At 40.5% G+C, this 12,166-nt stretch overlaps 2 protein-coding genes across 5 annotated transcripts in view; both read left to right on the top strand.

Moving 5' to 3' along the window:
• GGACT (gamma-glutamylamine cyclotransferase) overlaps positions 1 to 12,166 on the top strand; it is a 33,030-nt gene that overhangs the window by 1,226 nt on the left and 19,638 nt on the right. Inside the window, exon 1 of one of the 4 annotated variants that reach the window (XM_032997132.2) lies at positions 3,020 to 3,038. The exons of the other annotated variants lie outside the window; for them this stretch is intronic. The gene's annotated coding sequence lies outside the window, so the exon portion shown is untranslated. Of the gene's footprint in view, positions 1 to 3,019; positions 3,039 to 12,166 lie in introns of those variants that run through there. 4 annotated transcript variants of the gene reach the window in all.
• The window catches only part of TMTC4 (transmembrane O-mannosyltransferase targeting cadherins 4), an 89,256-nt gene that overhangs the window by 61,176 nt on the left and 15,914 nt on the right, over positions 1 to 12,166 (top strand). The gene's annotated exons all lie outside the window — the stretch shown is intronic.

The following is a 12,166-nucleotide window of genomic DNA, read 5'->3' as shown; positions in this document are numbered from 1 at the left end:
GAACAACTATAAATATCTCCGTGACCGAGTTGTTCTATGTAGGACTCTGTAAAAAATTGACTTGTTTTTATATATTCTCTAGCTTAAGCAGGTGGTCAACCTGGAAAAGCAATTTCTTGACAATTAAAATTGTTCATTGTGTGACATAGGCCATTAAGAGAGGCTTTAAATTTCGCATGTCTGAATGAAAAATGGGCATATTTCCATCTCTCTTCTTTCCTCCTCCTGAGAAAAGACTTAAAAACCTGGACTGTGTCCATAAAGTATGTATAACCTCAGATAGTGCTCATCTCCTACCCTTGCTCCATCATAGCTGTCAAAGTCATATGAAGACTTTTTACCTCAGTGTATTACAGCATTCTGTTGCTATTGGTAAATAAAAGCTAAACAGAACAGATGTCTCTGTTACTGTCTGTCTCAAAACCTGAATTGTCAAGGGTGTTATATGTTAAACAAAAAAAACGGACTTCCCATACATTGCTAATGTTTAAAAGTCTGCATCCTATTGCTGACCAATATTAACTACTTGGTATGTGTGTCATACTTTATTTTGCTTGGCTTCCTGCAGCCTGTTTGCTCCTCGCTTCCCAAGTTACTGTGGTGTTCTGCATCAGCTTTGCAAGCGAGTTTCTTTGAGCTTGTTCGTGAGTTTCTTTTGAGGCCACTGGAATACTGAACAAAACTTCACTTTGTCACAGAAGAAAGTGTGTCATGTTGTTGATGATGGTCATGTCACCTGCTCCTCATAGTTTTTCTTTTGGTGACTTCTTTATATGTGTGATCAGAGGTTTTTTGCTGATCATTTTCTCCTATCAATTCAGGGTGGAAATATTGCTTTGAACGTTTCATTTACTGCTGTGTCTTCTTTTTATCCTTTAGAAAGGATCATCGTGTCAATTCATGTTTTCCTTAGCAGATTTGTGACCTGAAGAGCTAGGTGCCTCTGGAGAGCAGAGAGCACAACCCAGGCCTGGTTTTGTACCAGACACCCTGCTGTCTTTCTCACCCACTGTTAGGCTGAAAAAGTGTCATCTGGTGTTGGCTTTAGCCCTGCTCTGAGGGGCGGGCTGGGCTAGGTGACCTTCAGAGGTCCCTTCCAACCAATATTCCTCTGAATGTCTATACGTTTTCATGACTCTCAATAATAACTCAACTACCTATCTCAAAAGAAGTTTTCTCTTGAAAATTACTTACATCTGACCGCTGGTGCAACCAGAATTTTTGCCTGTTCTGCTTCTGTTGTTTGTATGGTTGCATTTGTTCTTCCTGGGGAGCTTTTGGGAAGTGGTTACGTGACTGCCTGATATATGTTTTGAATTTGTGAGTTTAAGTACAGGCACAAAGATGCAGTCATGAGTGTATGGTGAAGTGAAAGAAGATAGTAATACATTGCAGGAGTATGTTGTGGCATTTGCCTTCTGCTGCTAGCCACTTTTACCCTCTGATGGATTACAATTACACAGAAAAATAATTTGGCTAAGCAGCATTAATAGCGTTTGTAGCAAAAAAACCACACTTCACTAGAGTTCTTGTCATCTCTCTTTTGGAGCAATGGTTTTGGTTTCGTTGGTTTGTTTTTTCTATTTCTACTCAAGTCTTATTGTGTGTTTCTCATGCTCTAAAAGCATATGCTTTTTGTACTTGAACCTAGTCAGATAATTTTCATAACTCTCTTGATTTAATTGAATGTGAAACTTGCATGAGATTTTAAGTGACATGGACTGCTTACGCAGAGAACATATGCCATGATAGGATGCATTTTCTGTATGAACTGATGCTACCTTTCTTTTTCCCATCTTTCAAAATATTTTTTGCAGCATTCTGACAGAGAGGGGAAGTATTACATAGATAATTTAGTAAGAGACAGGGGAAGTGTATGGATGTACTGATGTCACTGAGTTTGCAAATGTAATACCTTTTTTATTCTGTCTCTCTAAAGAGTGTGCTTAATACCATTTTTTCTTCAAATATGGAACTATTCAAGCAGTAGTAAATCACTGTCTTAAATAAAAATCTGTAGCGATTTAGAATTTCCTGTTCTTTGTCACTCCAAAAGTTTAATTATGTTTTATGGACCATGTCAGATATAACTCTCTTCCTCACTTCCAAAAACCAATTAACGCTAAAGGAGGACAGGCTATAACGGGATAACATTCCAATGATTTACCATTACAGTGTTTTTCAAGAATGCCCTTTAAGATTTTTGGCCATTGTGATTTCTTTGTGTGTCAGATATTTGATTTTAAAATCTTGAGAAGACATACTGAATATCACTTTCACTGCTGATTTTTCTGTCTGGCAAGACACTTTTCCTTTTGAACCGCCTGTATAACCACCTCTCTGTGCAATGTTCTGATTGTAACTGCTCATGTCCTTTACTAACAGCTGGAGTTACCATCGTATTGCTGACATTCTGACAGAAGTTCTTGGCCAAGTAGAACTGCTTTTTCTCATCCCTTCCCTGAAGCATTGATTTTTTTCCAGTGCTGTGAGTTGCCACTGTAACTGTGAGGGAGATCATCCCACCTGCCCCAGGCTTCAGCTGTGCGAGAGGATCTGTATTGGGACAATACTGCAATTTTAATCGTATGTGCTATTAAATACCAGAGTAACTACAGGTCTATTTTTCTTTATCTTCTTGCCCTCCACTCATTTTGTCTAACTTAATACAGTCCTACAAATTTCATCATAGTATAATTCAGGTTGGAAGGGACCTTGGGAGCCTCCTTATTCAGGGTAGGGTCACTGGTGTGGGCAAACCAGGCTGTTAAGGGCTGTAGCTGATGTGTCTTAAAAATCTACAGGAATAGAGAGTACACAACCCTGCCGGGCAGCTTGCTTCAGTGTTTGTCTGCATCATGAAAACCCTTTTCCTTGAATCAAGTCAGGGCCTCTCTTGCTTTGGTTTATACTTGTTTCTCCACTCCCACATGCACCGCTGCGAAGAGCCTCGCTGTGCTTTCTGGATAACCTCCGCAGGGAACACTGCTGTCTTCTCACGCTGAACAGCCCGCGTGTCCTGAGCTGCTTTTCACACCGTGAGTGCTCCCGCCCCATGACCATCTGAACTTGCTGCAGTTTATCAGTATCTTCCTCGTGCTGGGGGGCCCAAAACTGGGTGCCGTGTTGTGATGTGGTCTAATGGGTGTCAAGTAAAGGGAGATCATCACTTTCCTCAATCTGCTGGTTGTGTTCCCGTTAATGCAGGGTAGGGTGCTTTCCACCTTTGCTGCTTGCTTTGTTCAGCAAGGTGTATTCGTGAGCCTGAAGGTAAGGATGAGTGAGGGAAATCAGGGAGACGTCAGAGGCAGCATGGCTCCCAGCCAGCATCATCTTGGCTGCTGTACTGCACTTTTGGCCATCCTGGCTCTTCAACAGCAGTTAGGGTTTTAGCCTTCCTGTTAGTGAGGAAGGAGACATAGGTGTTCATTTCTCATCACAGGTCTAAAACTCTCACTGTTTACTTAAATTTTCCACAAGTCTCAGGAATACTTGTTGGCATTATGTTATTTTCTGGTGACAGTATCTTGGACAATTCAAATAGTGCTTTGGAATGGTAATATAAAAGACTTTTCTGCAAAATATGTTTTGCTGCAGATCTGGACTCAATCTTCTATAGTTTTTCTTTTGTATCTCTCCATATCTGGGATATCAGCCTGTACCTCTGCTGTTGCCTTTGCATCACAGGGACTAAAAGTTGTCAACGTATCTAGTGAAAGATGTTATTTAATATATTTTGCCTTCTGGAAGGCAGACCACTTTGTGTACAGGACTTTAAATAATTAAGGTTTTATTGTTTCTACTGACAAACAGCACTGGTAAGAACTGTGGGTTTGTACCTCGCCACTGCCCTCCCTCCCATCTACTTCCTTAGATGACAGACTTGTAATTGAAATGTGAGTTTCACTTGCAGTCGGTGGCGAGAGATATGGCTGGTGAAGCCTGAATGACCAGCCTAGATTCCAAACTTAAGGAAACTGAAGTGAGTTGAATACTACCCTCTGGTTCATAAATTATTAAAGTGTTTGTTGTTTAATTGTATATTAAACAAACTACAGTATGGACACTGAATTTTAGCACCAAAATCAGTATGTAATTTTAATTATGTCTATGGATTCTACCCACTGTAAGTTCTGTAAAAAACAGTTTTGTTGTTGCTTGGATCTCAGAACCTATGAATTTCTCTAGAAATCAAAAGTAACATGTTAGATTATTTCCCATCAGGAGAGGCACCGTCCGCATATACAGTAACACCAAAAGCTAGAAGGAAAATAGAAATAAACCCATTTTCTTCAAAACATTGCTGACAAAATGATATTGGAAGTGAGACTGTAAATAGCGAGTGAGAAATAAAGGTCTTGTTTTGGTTTTGTGTTATAAAAATGGTGATTGTGGTGGTTTTGAATGACAGTTAGACCTAGCAAGGAACAGGGGATTCATATTAGTTGTGATATAAGAGTAAGGCCATGACAGAATTTCAGTAGCCAATAGCTTCACTAGAAGAAATTATGGGTGGCTTTAATTTAGGGGGAAATGGTAGGTGGGCAGGCCAAAATTCGTTAAGGGGCCGCTTGAAATTGTAATCCTCATGTCTTTAATTTTCTTTTTATTATTTAACTCTTTTAATTCTTTTGTTAGCTTTGTCTTTTTTAAGCTAATTTAACAAATCGCATTGCGGGTGCTAGAAAAGAACATTTCAGATTCTGGCAGCACATAGTGTGTGCTTCAGGATTGTTGGGAAGTGTTTAAGGCCGTGTAATCATTGATTTAACATCGACAGTTACAATTCCTAAACTAGAAGTTACAAAATGATATCACAAGAAAGCACACTTTTAGGCTTAAGTGGGTTGCAAATCCAGAATTGCAATTGGAAAATGTTGCCCAGTAAAGTAACTGGTTCTTTGACAGCATCTTTACAGGTACGAGTGCTGGAATGTGCTCTCTTGTATGGATTTACCCAACCTCGTTCACCTGGACCATAAGGACATTGTTCTACAGAGACAGCAGGTTCTTGTCAGTGTTTCAGTCTGGGGAAGACTGGGAATCCTTTGTGGGTTTTGTGAAAAGCTCATAGAAAAGGAAGGAAAATGTTAGGAGGCTAGAGAAGGGGATTAATAACATAAGCATCCATAATAGTAAATTGAAGGGAAGATTACTGGAATCATATTTTTTATTATTGAGATCAGATTTAAGCTCATAATAGCACTCATTCAGAGTTGAACTATGATCAGAATACGTGTGTTAAAAAATTGGAGGCAAGTGAAGAAAAGAGTTTTAAGCAATAGTAGTTGTGTACAGATGGTCAGATGAGAGATGCAAAAAGGAAAGTAAAATTACTTGCCATGGTTGTCAGCTGAGGTCTTGGATTTATAGATAGGAGTAGAAGAAGGATATAGGCATTAGGTTTTCTTATTCCCCTGACTGCATGCCTGCACACATGCTCAAGGGAGATTGTGGCTTGAAGAACAACTTAAGCCCAAATTTATTCTGGGTAAAGGAAGAGGATGCAACAAGCCTTCAGAGATTAGAAAGGTGAGGGGAAAAGATTACTAGAGTAGAAAATGTAATCTTGGAGTGTATGTCAGTATTTAAATATGTTCAGGAGTGTGTATCAATTGCTATTGATTTTCTTTGAGGCTGTATTTTAGTGAAGCCATCAAAACCTGGATCTTCTGTAGAGTGAGTGAGAATCTGAGCTCAATGTTGCACAGTATTTTCACTGAAAGGGGCTAAGTACAGCATGTGTATGGAGTGTGGCATCGTGTACTTTGAAGCAGTGCTTTAAAACTACATCACTTAGCGTTGTGCAAAGTGCTGTTTTGTCTTGTGTTGCCTGTGAGGTGTGGGTGGAGGTGCTGTTTGGTAAGTAATATGTTGGGATGTGGGCACAGGAGAATAACTAAATTAAATTTAGATGGGATTGCACAGAGCTAAGTCTGCACTATATTAGGAAAATGTATAAATAACTGACAAACTATATGAATGAGAGAAATGTTTCGACACAATTTGTGAAGTGGAGCCCCGGGCTTAATTTTGCCTTAGCTGAAAATTACGTAGGGAATAAATCCCAGCAGGACACTTATCATACACATACACGTTTCACACATCAAACCACTAACCTGCTCCAAGGCTGCTGTGCTTGCTGTGATGTAGTTCAAAAATACCAGCTATGAAAACTTTCAGAATATGAATCCAGCCACTGGCCAAATCTTACTAAAGCTTTCTGAAACTCATTTCAAACATGAAAAGTAACACAAACTTATATGCTTATCAACTTCGACTGGTTGGCAAGAGTGTCTTTAGGGAAGGTGATATAAAGGTCTCAAAGAAGAGTCTCTGCCTACCATGTACTCTGTAGATAGAGACCTGTTCTCTTAACTGTTACCTCTAACAAGAGTCAAATTCAAGAGAGAATGAGCATAAAAGAAAATCAGCATTTAAGAGATTTAAATAATATTGTAGGGTAATGATATCTTTCTTTTGGTTAAACTGTCCTAAGGCAGTGGGCCTTATTTCATGATTATGGTTCCAGACATTATAGACTTCTCAGTAATGTGGTTATTTATATAGTTGTGTGAGGCTTTGGGAAACCTGCTTAACAGAAACAAAACATCTTGGAGAAGCCAAACAGGTGCAGTAAAAAGAGAAAAGAGGTTGTTGATGTTTTTTCATATTTCTAGTATGGGTCTTCTTAATGAGATATACTGCCTGGCTGTTTTTTCCTCTCCCGTCTATTCTTGTTTATATTTACTTTTATCTTGTCGAAATATCAAGAAATTTAGGTCAAAATATATCTGGATCCATCTGCTCATCTAGTCTGTTCTTTTACTGCTATTAGTTATTATATCTTTTAATTAAGTATGTTTAATGACAATTTACTACATTAATGGGTGGCATTAAGTGTCTTGAATTTTGTATATGATGAACTTGCTAATGGAGAGGAGTGAGTGGTTTTTTTCTAATTTCTATATAGCAAAACAATTATTTAATCTCTTCAATTTGTCAAATTGTGGTCTGTATGTCTTATCTGTAACCCATTTCACTGCTGTTTTACGTGAAAACTCAGCTAGGCTCTATAATTTAGCTGCCTTTACCAGAGGTATATTATTATTATCACAGTCATATTATGAATACAGGAAATATTTATTCATCGACATGATGATCCATTTCAGTTTTGAGTCTTGTTAATTATAGTTATTCTTTTGATGTAAGAACTTTGTGCTCTAAATCTTATGACAGACTTAAAAAAATATGAAGTCCATGACTGACCTTTCAATTCTAGCTTCATCGAATACGTTTTAATTTTTATTTTGGTTTTTGTTGTTGACCACCAATGTTGATGCAACCTGATGTTTAAGCCGGGTTTGCAGAGTGGTGCAGCAGACACATGACCTGGTAGGTATGATACTAGAAGGAAGGAGCAGATGATAATGCCTTTAGGATGATTTGCTTTTCATGACCCTGCCTAATCAGTTAATTTTGTTTCACATCAGACAGGTCAAAAATGAATTTATTAGGCTGATTTTTGAGAATATATATGGGATGGATTATTTCTTCGACATTCTCCCCACCCCTCCCTGGTTCTCTATGCTGACCCATTAAGCCCATCAGCCCAACTACATTATCAGCTGGATTTTTACTTTAGGTAATAGTGATGCTTTGGGAGTGTGTTTAGGGAAAAGTGTTAGCAAATACTTTCAGTGACAGTGGAAAAGACAGTTTTAAGATTAATGATTTTTATCTTTTAGCAGGAATAAACTCTCCAGTAATCTTGTACTTTTGTGATCTGTAAAAGCTCTGCAGTATTAATGGCTTTCATAAATGTAGTATTTACTTAGCTCTTCTGGGATCCAAACTCTGATTATTTTGGTGCTGTAGGCAGCACTGCTGCAGATGTAACTTTTGTAGCGTGTTGTCTGAGCTACCACAATATAATCACTTACATGTTTCTTGGAAAGATAGTTATTAGCTTACCTTGTTCTTTTTTGATAAAGCATAGGGTATTGTTCTGGATTAGACCCGTATGCATGTGTAACAATTTACCTGTGAATCTCCAGTGAGATGCCAAAAACAGTCTATGAACAAAGGTATGTGCAAGATTTTTCCTGTATGTTTATAAAAATAGCAGTATGCCTTGTCTACAGTTGCCACATTGACAGCTTAGAGGAAAACTGCATGAGGGTATAGATTTTCAGTTATTCTGTACCAGAGTGATTTGTCTCACCAGCCTGCTATCAATAGAACAAATAAAATAAAGCATATGCCTATAAACAAAATACAGTTTATATTTATTACAGATTTTTAAAAATATAAATTATTTCAGAACTACTTGGGGTTAAAATGTCTCAAATCTGTGATCTGAAAGCAGTGTTTGAGATGAAAAATAGACAAAACCAAGAGAAGGCTTGGTTTTTAGATTTAGATTTATAGCTGCCTTTACGTACAATATGTAAACCAGGATGGCTGTCTTGGAAACCTGGAAGGGCACAAGCGTGTGTAACTTTCTACCCTAGAAGCAGAAGTTTCAGAGAGGGAATAGTAACAGTGAGCTGTGCAGCTATTCTTGAAGCTGTGGGGTGCAGTTGACCTGGGTTGTTCTTTCTCTTTGCCTTCTTTTAGTGCTTTTATCAGCCCAAGATGTACAGCTGGCCTGGCACTGCTCTGCCTTTGAGCCAGACATACCTAGTGTGTGCCAGCCAAAACCAGCTTCACAACAACAGTCTCTGATTGTACCATCTCCTAGAAAATAGAAAAATTAGGTTCATGCCCTCTGTCCCAAGGTTTCTAACCCGTGTCTCATAAGAGCATTGGGTCTTGTTTGGCCTTTTGAAGCTGTATCAGTACAGAAAGCAATGCAAGATTTGTGGGGTCAGAGAGTGTTCAATGTAGTGCCTCGGGATTATATCTCTGAGTGTATTTGGGAGGCACTGTGGAGTGGGAATGGATTTTATTCTCTCTTTTCAGAGTCATTACTGTTTGGGGGGGGGTGGAAATCCTCTAAAACCAGGTAATTGCATAATGTACCATTTATAAACAGGCAAGGAGTGGGATCTAGAATTCTCTTATTGAGGTAGTGGGAATTTAATGACTGGACCACAGAATCAGTGGATTCTTGCAGTCTCCATGAGTCTAACATTACTTTCCATGCATAGCATATGAACCAAACTGTCTTTTACTTTTTAAATGAGAGCGAAGAGATTGTCTCATCCACTTCCTTGGCAAAGGGCAAGTTTGGCAGTAGTGGTGTTATTTCTGATAGAATCTTGACCGACTTGCTGTTGAGGATAGTCAGCAGTGAAGGATTCCCAGCCTTCCTGGATGGTTTAGGCTCTTCATAGACACTGTGTTTACCAGTAGATGGTTAGTCTGTCCTAATGTCCATCTTTGGAATTTAAGCTCATTGGGTCGTCTGTCCAAGTAGATGCAGAAGGAAGCTTACTGCCTCTTTTTCTATTACAGTATGCTTTCATATACTTAAAGGCATGACCCTATTTTCTCTAAAATAAGAGACAGTATGGTCTATTTTGTTTTTTCCTCTATAGGTTGTAGTTTCTTGACCAATGATTGCTCTCTCTCTTCTTTCTGTCCAACTGATCACATCTCTCTAGAAGTACAGTGCTCAAACCTGGACATGCTACTCAATTTGTAACCAAATCATAGCAGGAGATCATGTTCACGTCTCTTACTAGTGATGCACTTGTTTGTACATAAACATTAGGATATTTTTTCCAAGAGTACTATGTTGTTGACTAACACTGAGTTCATGGTCATTATAACTGCCAGATCTCTTTCTGCAGAACTGCTGTTGCGCTAATCTTTCTCCAGATTTTGTTTATGCAGTTGATTTTTCCTGGCTAATGTTAGAACTCGGCAGTGGCCTTACTTGAACGGGTGCTGCAGAGCAGCATTTGCGCAGGGGCTTGCAGTTGTGTCAGTAGCCTTGCGCACAGCCTTCTGCATTGTGGCATTACCTGCATCTTTCATATTTTTGAGTATTTTCATTACCAGTATTTCCATGCTACTGGAATTAATATAACAAGTTTTGTATATATGCCCAGTTTGAGATGAACCTAAATACTAAAAGAATAACAGTTAAATCCTGTTTTTCTAGCTTCCTTGTGGAAAACTCATGAGCAGCAGTGTCAAAAGTTCTACCAGGGTCAAGATAAATAACTAGTATAGATCAAGAAAGATGATTGCTTTTCATCATCCATGCACCTTACTAGCTGTAGAGGTAGGAAACTACCTCTGTGTGTATTCTGAATACTAATTTTTATTACTAGAAGGTCTGAATCCCTTCTTTCTTCCATGGGAACTGACATTGGAAATAGTGGGTGTCTCCTAGGTCTGTCCTGGCAGTTCCCCTGATCAGCCTTACCCAGGCAGTCTGGACTGCTCAGCCTCTCCTGCTGCGTGCAGGTTGGGCAGATGATGTCAGGCCACTGCTGAGCAGCTCTAGACAAGCCTTTTTGACCTGTATACTACTTCGCCAGTTGTACTTCTGCTCCTATTCATGTTAAGTTTCAGTGTATCTTTTTGGAGAAAATGGGGAAAAAGGGATCTTTTAAGACCTGGATTTTTTTGTATCTTCTCCTTTTAGAAAGGGATGAGGGGCTACGGAGTCCTAAAATAATTGTTATTCTGTTTTACAGAAAACTTCTGGTATTGATTCATTTTGGGTTTTTTTGGTGTTGGGTTGTTTTTGTTTTGTTTTTTTCTGAAATGGTGAAGAGGCTGGAGAGAACAGGTGGTGATGTTATACTAAATATAAGTATAGTGAAAGAAATGTGGTAAGTGGTCCAGCCACACCACCCAAGATGCAGAAGGCAAAGGCAGGGAGTGGGAGAATGAAGAACCACCCACTGTAGGAGATCAGGGTTGAGAACATTTAAGGAACACAAAGGTGCACAAGTCCGTGGGACCTGATGAGATGCCTCAGTGGGTCCTGAGGGAGCTGGCAGATGAAGTGACTAAGCCACTATCCATCATATTTGAGAAGTCATGGCAGTCCAGGGAAGTGCCTGCTGTCTGGAAAAGGGTTAACAACCCTCATTTTTAAAAAGGTAAAAGACGACCACCCAGGGAACTACATGCCAGTCAGTCTCACCTCTGTGCCAAGCAAGATCACAGGGTGGATCCTTCTGGAAACTATGCTAGGGCACATGGAAATGAGGTGATTAGTGAAAAACCAACAGGGCTTCACAAGGGCAAATTGTCCCTGGCAAATTTGCTAGCCTTCTACAATGGGGTTGCAGCGGTGGTGGATAAGGGAAGAGCGACTGACATCATCTGCCTGAACTTGTGCAAAGCATCTGACACTCTCCTGTACAACATCCTTATGTCTAAGTTGGAGAGAGATGGATTTCAGGGATGTACCACTTGGTGGATAGGGAATTGGCTGATGGTCTCACGCAAAGAGTTGTGGTCAATGGTTTGATGTCTTAAGCGGAGGGTAGTAACAAGTGGTGTTCCTCAGGGGTTGGTGTTGGGACTGGTGCTGTAACATCTTTGTTGGTGACACAGACAGTGGGGCTGAGTGCACCCTCAGCAAGTTTGCCGATGGCACCAAGCTGTGCGGTGCGGTCGACACCCTGGAGGGAAGGGATGCCATCCAGAGGGACCTGGACAGGCTGGAGAGATGAGCCTGTGCAAACCTCATGAAGTTCAGCAAGGCCAAATGCAGGGCCCTGTCCATGGATCAGGACAATCCGAAGCACAAACACAGTCTGGGCAACGAGTGGATTGAGAGCAGCCCTGCGGAGAAGGACCTGGGGGTACTGGTGGATGGAAAAACTGACTGTGAGCCAGCAACGTGCGCTCGCAGCCCAGAAAGCCAGCCATGTCCTGGGCTGCATCAGGAGAAGTGTGGCCAGCAGGTCAAGGGCGGTGATGCTCTCCCTCTACTCTGCTCTTGTGAGACCCCACCTGCAGTATTGTGTCCAGCTTTGGGGCCCCCAACATAAGGACGTGGACCTGTTGGAGTGAGTCCAGAGGAGGCCATAAAGTTGATCAGAGGCTGGAGCACCTCCGTGATGAGGACAGGCTGAGTTGGGGTCGTTCATCCTGGAGAAGAGAAGGCTCCGGGGAGACCTTATAGCGGCCTTACAGTGCTTAAAGGGGGCTACAGGGAAGGTGGGGAGGGACTCTGTGTCAGGGGGTGTAGGGA

Source organism: Tyto alba, unplaced genomic scaffold (genome assembly GCF_018691265.1).
Source record: "Tyto alba isolate M040663 unplaced genomic scaffold, T.alba_DEE_v4.0 Super-Scaffold_45, whole genome shotgun sequence".
In the NCBI taxonomy this organism is placed as follows: Eukaryota; Metazoa; Chordata; class Aves; order Strigiformes; family Tytonidae; genus Tyto; species Tyto alba.
Note: the sequence above shows the minus strand (reverse complement) of the source record. Positions and strands in the feature narration are given on the sequence as shown.